Source organism: Bos indicus x Bos taurus, chromosome 9 (assembly GCF_003369695.1).
Source record: "Bos indicus x Bos taurus breed Angus x Brahman F1 hybrid chromosome 9, Bos_hybrid_MaternalHap_v2.0, whole genome shotgun sequence".
Classification (NCBI taxonomy): domain Eukaryota; kingdom Metazoa; phylum Chordata; class Mammalia; order Artiodactyla; family Bovidae; genus Bos; species Bos indicus x Bos taurus.
In genome coordinates this window covers 26,424,309-26,434,748 of record NC_040084.1, presented here as the reverse complement: position 1 = coordinate 26,434,748, position 10,440 = coordinate 26,424,309, and the positions used below count along the sequence as shown (strand labels likewise).

At 42.9% G+C, this 10,440-nt stretch overlaps 1 pseudogene; it reads left to right on the top strand.

Annotated features, from left to right (window-relative positions):
* The first annotated feature begins 8,957 nt into the window (after positions 1-8,957).
* On the top strand, positions 8,958-10,203 carry LOC113898888 (annotated as a pseudogene).
* The last annotated feature ends 237 nt before the right edge of the window (positions 10,204-10,440 follow it).

The window sequence follows — 10,440 nt, the reverse complement described above, 5'->3', positions numbered from 1 at the left end:
GGATGGAGCCAGGCCTACTGTACACAATAGGCAGTGTGAGTATGAGTGTGCATGTGTGTGTATTTTAATGTGAGTTGGGAAGGGCAGATTCTAAGAATTATACCTTTGGACTCATCCTGTATGAACAGTATGAAAAGGCAAAAAGATAGGACACTGAAAGGTGAACTCCCCATGTCAGTAGGTGCCCAATATGCTACTGAAGATCAGTGGAGAAATAACTCGGGAGGTTGAAGAGACAGAGGCAGAGCAAAAACAACACCCAGATGTGGATGTGACTGGTGATGGAAGTAAAGTCCAACACTGTAAAGAGAAAAACGGCATAGGAACCTAGAATGTTAAGTCCATGAATCAAGGCAGATTGGAAGTGGTCAAATAGGAAATGGCGAGAGTGAACACTTTTAGGAATCAGCAAACTAAAATGGATTGGAATGGGTGAATTTATATTCAATTGGGTATATCTTTCCTTTTCTCCTTTGCCTCTTGCTTCTTTTCTTTTCTTAGCTATTTGTAAGGCATCCTCAGACAACCATTTTGCCTTTTTGCATTTCTTTTTCTTGGGGATGGTCTTGATCCTAGCCTCCTATACAAGGTCATAGACCTCTGTCCATAGTTCATCAGGCACTCTGTCTATCAGATCTAATCCCTTGAATAATCCCCAGAAGACCATTATATCTACTACTGTGGGCAGGAATCCCTTAGAAGAAATGGAGTAGCCATCATAGTCAAGAAAAGAGTTCAAAATGCAGTACTTGGATGCAATCTCAAAAACGACAGAACGATCTCTGTTTCCAAGGCAAACCTTTCAATACCACAGTAATCCAAGTCTATGCCCCAACCAGTAATGCTAAAGAAGCCGAAGTTGAATGTTCTACGAAGACCAACAAGACCTTTTAGAACTAACACCCAAAAAAGATGTCCTTTTCATTATAGGGGACTGGAAAGCAAAAGTAGGAAGTCAAGAAATATCTGGAGTAACAGGCAAATTTGGCCTTGGAGTATGGAATGAAGCAGGACAAAGGCTAATAGAGTTTTGCCAAGAGAACACACTGGTCATAGCAGATACCCTCTTCCAACAACACAAGAGAAGACTCTACACGTGGACATCACCAGATGGTCAACACCAAAATCAGATTGATTATATTCTTTGCAGCCAAAGATGGAGAAACTCTATACAGTCAGCAAAAACAAGACTGGGAGCTGACTGTGGCTCAGATCATGAACTCGTTATTGCTAAATTCAGACTTAAATTGAAGAAAGTAGGGAAAACCACTAGACCATTCAGGTATGACCTAAGTCAAATCCCTTACCATTATACACTGGAATACGATTATACAGTGAAAGTGACAAATCGATTCAAGGGATTAGATCTGATAGACAGAGTGCCTGATGAACTATGGACAGAGGTCTATGACCTTGTATAGGAGGCTGGGATCAAGACCATCCCCAAGAAAAAGAAATGCAAAAAGGCAAAATGGTTGTCTGAGGATGCCTTACAAATAGCTAAGAAAAGAAAAGAAGCAAGAGGCAAAGGAGAAAAGGAAAGATATACCCAATTGAATGCAAAGTTCCAAAGAATAGCAAGGAGAGATAAGAAAGCCTTCCTCGGTGATCAATGCAAAGAAATAGAGGAAAACAACAGAATGGAAAAGACTAGAGATCTCTTTAAGAAAATTAGAGATACCAAGGGAACATTTCATGCAAAGATGGGCTCAATAAAGGACAGAAATGGTATGGACCTAACAGAAGCAGAAGATATTAAGAGGTGGCAAGAATACACAGAAGGACTGTACAAAAAAGGTCTTCATGACCCAGATAATCATGATGATATGATTACTCACCTAGAGCCAGATATCCTGGAATGTGAAGTCAGGTGGGCCTTAGAAAGCATCACTACGAACAAAGCTAGTGGAGGTGATGGAATTCCAGCTGAGCTATTTCAAATCTTAAAAGATGATACTGTGAAAGTGCTGCACTCAATATGCCAGCAAATTTGGAAAACTCAGCTGCTGCTGCTGCTGCTAAGTCGCTTCAGTCGTGTCCGACTCTGTGCGACCCCATAGACGGCAGCCCACCAGGCTCCCCCGTCCCTGGGATTCTCCAGGCAAGAACACTGGAGTGGGAAAACTCAGCAGTGGCCTGGAAATGATCAGTTTTCATTTCAATCCCAAAGAAAGGCAATGCCAAAGAATGCTCAAACTACCACACAATTGCACTCATCTCACACACTAGCAAAGTAATGCTCAAAATTCTCCAAGCCAGGCTTCAACAGTACGTGAACTGTGAACTTCCAAATGTTCAAGATGGATTTAGAAAAGGCAGAGGAACCTTCAGAGACGAAATTGCCAATATCTGCTGGATCACTGAAAAAGCAAGAGAGTTCCAGAAAAACATCTACTTCTGCTTTATTGACTATACCAAAGCCTTTGACCGTGTGGATCACAACAAACTGTGGAAAATTCTTCAAGAAATGGGAACACCAGACCACCTGACCTGCCTTTTGAGAAATCTGTATGCAGGTTAGGAAGCAACAGTTAGATTTGGACATGAAACAACAGACTGTTTCCAAATTGGGAAAGGAGTACGTCAAGAGTGTATACCGTCACCCTGCTTATGTAACTTGTATGCAGAGTACATCATGAGAAATGCTGGGCTGGAAGAAGCAGAAGCTGGAATCAAGATTGCCTGGGGAAATATCAATAACCTCATACATGTAGATGACACCACCCTTATGGCAGAAAGCAAAAAAAGAACTAAAGAGCCTCTTAATGAAAGTCAAAGAGGAGAGTGAAAAAGCTGGCTTAAAACTCAAAATTCAGAAAACTAAGATTACGGCATCTGGTTCCATCACTTCATGGCAAATAGATGGTAAAACAGTGGAAACAGTGACAGACTTTATTTCTAGGGGCTCCAAAATCACTGATAATGGTGACTACAGCCATGAAATTAAAAGACGCTTGCTCCTTGGAAGGAAAGCTATGACCAACCTAGACAGCATATTAAAAAGCAGAGACATTACTTTGCCAACAAGTCTGTCTAGTCAAAGCTACGGTTTTTCCAGTAGTCATGGATGGATGTAAGAGTTGGACTATAAAGAAAGCTGAGAGCCAAAGAATTGATGCTTTTTCTTCCTCAACAACTGTAGTGTTGGAAAAGACTCTTGAGAGTCCGTTGGACTGCAAGGATATCCAACCAGTATATCCTAACGGAAATCAGTCCTGAATATTCATTGCAAGGACTGATGCTGAAGCTGAAACTCCAATACTCTGGCCACCTGATACGAAGAACTGACTCATTTGAAAAGACTCTGATGCTGGGAAAGATTGAAGGGGGGAGAAGGGGATGACAGAGGATGAGATGGTTGGATGGCATCACTGACTCAGTGGAAGTGAGTTTGAGCAAGCTCGGGGAGTTTGTGATGGACAGGGAAGCTCTGCATGCTGCAGTCCATGGATTTATAAAGAGTCAGAAATGACAGTGAATGAACTGAACTGACTGTAGGACTTCACAAGTTACTGATTCGGTGACTACTGGCTGGCCTACTTAGTGTGGCAAACCACACTAAATTCCACCTCTTTGTGTGGAAAGATGTGTTGGTCTTTCTCCACTGTTTGCAAATTTCTATGGAGTAGTTCCTACTACCCAATGGGGTGTATATGTTCCAAGAGAAAACGAACCTTTAACACACTCTGAAAAAGTGTTAACTCCAAAGCTAAAATTTTAGTAGTTCTCTTATTCCCAACTCATTTTTTAAAAGGAAAGCTTTGGATTCTCCTATACAGTTATCTGGCTACCTAACTACCAACAAGATTCATATCAAAGGTCAGCAAAATTTTCTTGTTAAAGGATCAGATGGTAAAGATTTTAGGCTCTGCTCACTATAACAGTCTATCGAAACAACTCAAATGTGCTTTTGTGACTTGAAAACAACCACAGATGTGATAAAAATGAATCAGCTGTGTTTCAGTAAAACATTTACAAAAGTAGGCAGCTGACTGGAGTTAGCCCATGGGCTATAGTTTGCTGCCTTCTGATGTAGACTAAATATATGCTGGAAGAGGGATCTGTGGTCTTGTAATGTTGCCGATATCAAGATGGGACCAAGATTTCTTGTAAACGTAAAAACCCCTCTTTAGTTCCTCCAAGAGTCTGGTTGTTGCATATTTTATTTTAAATACAAGTATACACCTAAGACCAAAATATTCAGAGTTTGAATAAATAGGCAGAGAAAAACATTATGCTGTGACCCTCAGATCAAACAATGTTCATGCCTTCATTAATTTATTTTACACATATTTAGGGGATACCTATGTTATAAATTACTGTGCTAAATATTACACAGGATGCATATGGGTAAGATTTAGACTCTTTCATCAGAAAGTTAAGACCCCAACAGGGAAAAATAACACAGTCATAAGTATATATAATGTAAGATATACAAAGTAACATGTCACAAAAGAAATAAAAATACATTTTTCTAGATGAGGGAGAAATTATTCTTGATTGACTTAAGGAAATGTAGAGCTTTGAGAGAGAGATCAAAGTCCTTTTCATGAAGGAAATATGATATATGTACCAGATATTTTAGTCCTAGGCAAGTAGATTTTAGAAAGGCAATATTGAGAGGACATAAAAAACAAAGAAAACAACATAAACAAAAGTCCAATAGTGGAAAAAAAGCAGAGACTGTATGGGCTAAAAATGAATAATTTGTGCGATCTGAAGCTTTATACCGTTTTTGAACCCTATTGAAGAAAAAAAATACATTACGTACAAAAATGAATAACATGTTTGTAATGAGAAGTCACAACAAATGAGAAACTTTTTAAAGCAAGCAAAACTACAAATATCACAAGATCCAGACACTATGGAACACCTGAATTATGTTACCACCTAACACACCTCTCCCTGGTGACTGGCTATCCTCATCAATCCTGTCTCCACAGGACAAAGAAGATAACTCAGGCTTTCCTCTAGCACAGTTGATCTTCCTGTGTTTACTTGCAATAGTATATAAAAGTTTCTTTCAGCTTCACAAATTATCTACTAATAATGGGTAAAATTTTAGGACAGCTGTCAAATTTAGGAAACTCTTCCTGTGATATTTCAGGTCATTTCAAAGCTTTCTGTGCAGTGACTAATTGGAAATATTCCTTGGACTGATGATAAATCTATCGTGAGTCACTGATGTCCTCATGTAGTGGTATATCACTACATGTTTTATGTTATTTTTGTTAGAGGAAGTATTACATGTCAAGAATTTCAATCTTTTATCAATGTGCTCATACGTCAAGTATTACATGTCAAGAATTTCAATCTTTTATCAATGTGCTCATACGTCAAGTATTACATGTCAAGAATTTCAATCTTTTATCAATGTGCTCATACATCATGCTTCATCATCAATCAGATTATTAAACAGTTTAAGAACCTATTCAGTGGGGACCTTGCTGGTGGTCCAGTGGCTAAGACTCTGCACTCCCAATACAGGGGGTCCCAGTTCAATTCCTGGTCAGGGAACTAGATCCCACATGCCACAACATAGAGTTCAGATGCCAACACAATGAAGATTAAAGATACCAAGTTAAGATCTAGCGCAGCCAAACAAATAAAAAGGACCTATCCATTAAGTTCATTTGCAAAGTAGTTCTTTCCCTTAGTGAATTTAGAGAGCAAACACATATGATGAAAAAGCCTTCAGAAAGGTAATATCTGTTGTCCACTGAACACTGAATAGCTTTAATTATAAATTATGTATTTCTGCAGTTTGGTGATTTTATTACCTCTTTCAATAATCAACTGCACTAGTAGCACTTCAGTTGTTTTAAATGTTTAAAAATTTTAAATTAAGTACGTACCAACTTACAAGCTCATAACATTAATACTACACCCACGTGATGAATAACAAAATTTATCATGATATATTTTTAGTGCCATCTAGTGTTTAAAGGGCTTCATAGAGTAAAGTGAAAGTCGCTCAGCTGCATCTGACTCTTTGGGACTCCATGGATTTATACAGTCCATGGAATTCTCCAGGCCAGAATACTGGAGTGGGTAGCCTTTCCCTTCTCCAGGGGATCTTCCCAACCCAGGGATCAAACCCAGGTCTTCTGCATTGCAGGAGGATTCTTTACCAGCTGATCCACCAGGAAAGCCCTCACAGAGTAAATATTTATCTATTTATCATAGAGTAAGTAAACATGCAAACAATTTAGTTTTAAAATTTGTGTCAACATATATTCTTCAATTCTATATCCCAGTCATTCCATCTAAGATTTAAATCTGACAATAAAAGAATTGTAAGATTATGTGAGCTTACAGAAACTGTCATGAAATAAAAGGAATTAAGTCATCCCTTCACTAATTTTATAGGAGATGTCACTCAGGACAACAGCTATGTAAGACAGACAGGCAAGAATATCCAATGAAGTAAAGAAAACCTCACCAATAAATGGTGCTGGAAGAACTAGACAGCTACATGTTTAAAAAAAAATGAAATTAGAACGTTCCCTAACACCATACACAAAAATAAACTCAAATGGATTAAAGACCTAAATGTAAGGCCAGAAGCTATAAAACTCCTAGAGAAAAACATAGGAAAACATTCTTTGACATAAATCACAGCAAGATCCTCTTTGACCCACCTCCTAGAGTAATGGAAATAAAAACAAAAGGGACCTAATTAAAATTAAAAGCTTTTACACAGCAAAGGAAACAATTAATGAAGTTAAAAGCCAATCCTCAGAATAGGAGTTGCAAGCAAAGCAACTGACAAAAGATTAATCTCCAAAATATACAAGCAGCTCATGCAGCTCAATATCAGAAAAACAAACAACCAATCAAAAAATGGGCAGATCTAAACAGACATTTCTCCAAAGACACAGATGGCTAACAAACACACGAAAAGATGCTCTACATCACTCATTATTAGAGAAACGCAAATCAAAACTACAATGAGGTACCACTTCACATCGGTCAGAATGCTGCTGCTGCTGCTGCTAAGTCGCTTCAGTCGTGTCCAACTCTGTGCGACCCCATAGAGGGCAGCCCACCAGGCTCCCCCGTCCCTGGGATTCTCCAGGCAAGAACACTGGAGTGGGTCGCCATTTCCTTCTCCAATGCAGGAAAGTTAAAAGTGAAAGTGAAGTCACTCAGTCGTGTCTGACTCTTAGCGACCCCATGGACTACAGCCCACCAGGCTCCTCCGTCCATGGGATCTTCCAGGCAAGAGTACTGGAGTGGGGTGCCATTGCCTTCTCCACTGGTCAGAATGGCCATCACCAAAAAATCTACAAACAATAAATATTGGAGAGGATGTGGAGAAAAGAGGATGTGGAGAGGATGTAGAGAACCCTCTAGCATTGTTGGCGGGAATGCAAATTGATACAACCACTATGGAAAATAACATGGAGATTTCTTTAAAAACTAGAAATAAAACTACCTTATGACCCAGCAATCCCATTACTGGGCATATACCCTGAGAAAACCGTAATTCAAAAAGACACGTGTACCAAACTGTTCACTGCAGCACTATTTACAATTGCCGGGACATGGAAGCACCCTACACATCCATCGACAGATGAATGGACAGATGTGGTACAAATGTACAACGGAACATTACTCAGCTGTAAAAAGAAAGGCAACTGAGTCAGGTGAACTGAGGTGGATGAACCTAGAGCATGTTATATAGAGTGAAGTTAAGTCAGAAAGAGAAAAACAAATATCCTATATTAACACATACATATGGAATCTAGACGGAGAAGGCAATGGCACCCCACTCCAGTACTCTTGCCTGGAAAATCCCATGGATGGAGGAGCCTGGTAGGCTGCAGTCCATGGGTTGCGAAGAGTCAGACACGACTGAGCGATTTCACTTTCACTTTTCCCTTTCCTGCATTGGAGAAGGAAATGGCAACCCACTACAGTGTTCTTGCCTGGAGAATCCCAGGGATGGGGGAGCCTGGTGGCTGCCGTCTATGGGGTCACACAGAGTCAGACACGACCGAAGTGACTTAGCAGCAGCATGCAATCTAGAAAAATGGTACTGATGAACCTATTTGCAGGGAAGGAATGGACCCAAAGGTGAGGACAGTCTTGTGAACAAGGAGGGGAAGGAGAGGGTGGGACACATCCAGAGAGTAGCACTAACATATACACACCAGCATGTGTACCACAGCTAGCTAGTGGGAAGCAGCTGTTTAGCACAGGGAGCTTAAACGGGTGCTCTTGTGATGACCTAGAGAGGTGGGGTGGGGGGAGGTGGGAGGAAGGCTCAGGAGGGAGGGGATATATGTATACTTAGGGCTAATTCATATTTTGTGCAGCAGAAACCAACACAACATTGTAAAGCAATTATCCTCCAATTTAAACACACACACACACACAAAGGGACTCGTTTTCATTAAAATGCCCAGATAAAATGTTTCATACAGTCTTAGGTCTAGAAGGATATGTTTGAATCAAACCAAGTTGAACTTAAACTCTTATGTGTTATCTCCTTAAATTAAATATATATATATATGTTTTATGATTAACTTTATAGCTCTATTAAAAGTTTTATAAAAAGTTTTACTCAGCCACGTGCTGCTGTCCCCGCCGACTCGGCACCATTCCTCATGATGGATGAAAACCGAGCTCAAGGTTGAGAGCCCGCTGCAGTCTACAGCCGGACGCCATGGACTTATTAAGTACTGGATCACATTTGTCAACCACGAAGCCAGGTCCACGTGCTTCGCCCTCCAGGCCGCCCAGCAGGTGCCCCAGCTCGGGGTCCTGCTCCGCTGGGACAGGAACAACCACTCCAGGCTGAGCCCTGCCATGCTGGACTGCACCTTTCCTGGGCCACCTGCACCTGCCTCAAGGAGGCCAGCTACAACCACTGGCTGACGCTCACGGCCCTCGTTAGCCTGAGCCTGGACAATGAGGGCCAGGAGCTATTCGTGACCTTCAGCTCACTGCCCATGGTGGTGCTCGACGACCACCTGTTCTCCGACTCAAGCATGATCATCTCTGAACCTGCAGGAGGTGACACGGCACTCACAGGCTCTGCAGGAGCTATTCTGGCCGCTCTTGGAAACTCTGGGCCCTTGCTGCTCTGTCTGTATCCTCCGAGTTCCTCTCAACTAACTAACCAGAGCGCGCACGCCGATGACGTCACCCCAGGCACGCGCGCGCACGCACCAGCCGGAGGAGACGTCCCCATGGTGTGGACCGCCAACCCTGAGTGCTTCTGCAAAGTGCTCCTGCGTCTCAATGACACCGCTGAGAGCCTGCTGCGCACCGTCCAGCTGGGCCTGGAAGTGTTGCCCTCCATGCTGTCCAGGGTGGCCAGCATCTTGAAGGGCTGTGCTTTCCTCGGTGGGTACTCACAGACCACGCCACTGCCTGGTACCCTGGAGCTCACTTGGCAGTGCGGTGTTTTTGTGGGTGGAGACGACTATCAGTCGGGCTAGACCAAGGTCAGGTTCGTGCTCACGGACTTCCTTACTGTTTCTGGCCTCAAGACCTTATCCATCGTGAGCTACACCTGGCAGCAATGACGGGCAGAATCCGTCGGCGCCAACAGTTCCATTCCAAGGAGGTGTCCAAGAGCAGCGTGGTATACGACGTGCTGGTGCACGGTGACGCAGCGCTCTACTTGCAGGGCAAGGAGCCGGGTCACTGCATGGTCATCAAGCACGTGCTATACGTGGGTGACAGCAAGCGTGTTCTGGATTAGTATACAGCAGAACGGATGCTAGGTGGTACCAACAGGCTGGAACTGCACAACACATTCGAGGACTCGCTCCTGGCCAAGCCCCTCACACCGAACCTGGAGCAGCTGCCAAACCATGCCAGCGCGTGATCTTCTGCACAGATGTCAACCCAGAGCTACAGAGCTTCCATCCGGTGCTGTCGCTGTGCAGCTTGGCTTCCTCTTGCAAGCACAGCTTGGGCGATGGGGCAGCCCAATGGCCAACCCACTCTTCCGCCAGCACCAACTGCATTGAGAGTACCTTCAGAGTCTGCGTGGGGCTTCCACTGTAGAACCATGCGCTTCTGGAGCGCGAGATGAAGCGCCCTGCCCTCGAGCAAGTTGGGCTTGTGGCCACTGCCCGCCGTGTGCCTTGTGAGAAAGGAGCAGTGCCCGCCTCCCCCAATGGCTTTACTGGTGACACCAATGGGCACTCGCAAGCTGAGGCACCCCAGATGCCCACCACCACCTAAGGCCATGACCATACAGCTCCCCCGTAACTACTCCTATCCCCAGTGCTCCTCAGGACCCCAGAAGAAATAAAGCTAGTGCCATCCCAGGGACAGAGGAGCATGGCCGGTTACAGTCCATGGGGTCACAAAGAGTTGGGCACGACTGAATTGACTTAGCAGGTATTATAAAAAAAAAAATTAAATTAAATAAAAAGTTTTACTTAGTAAATCAGTAGGTTTATGATAATAAAAACCAAA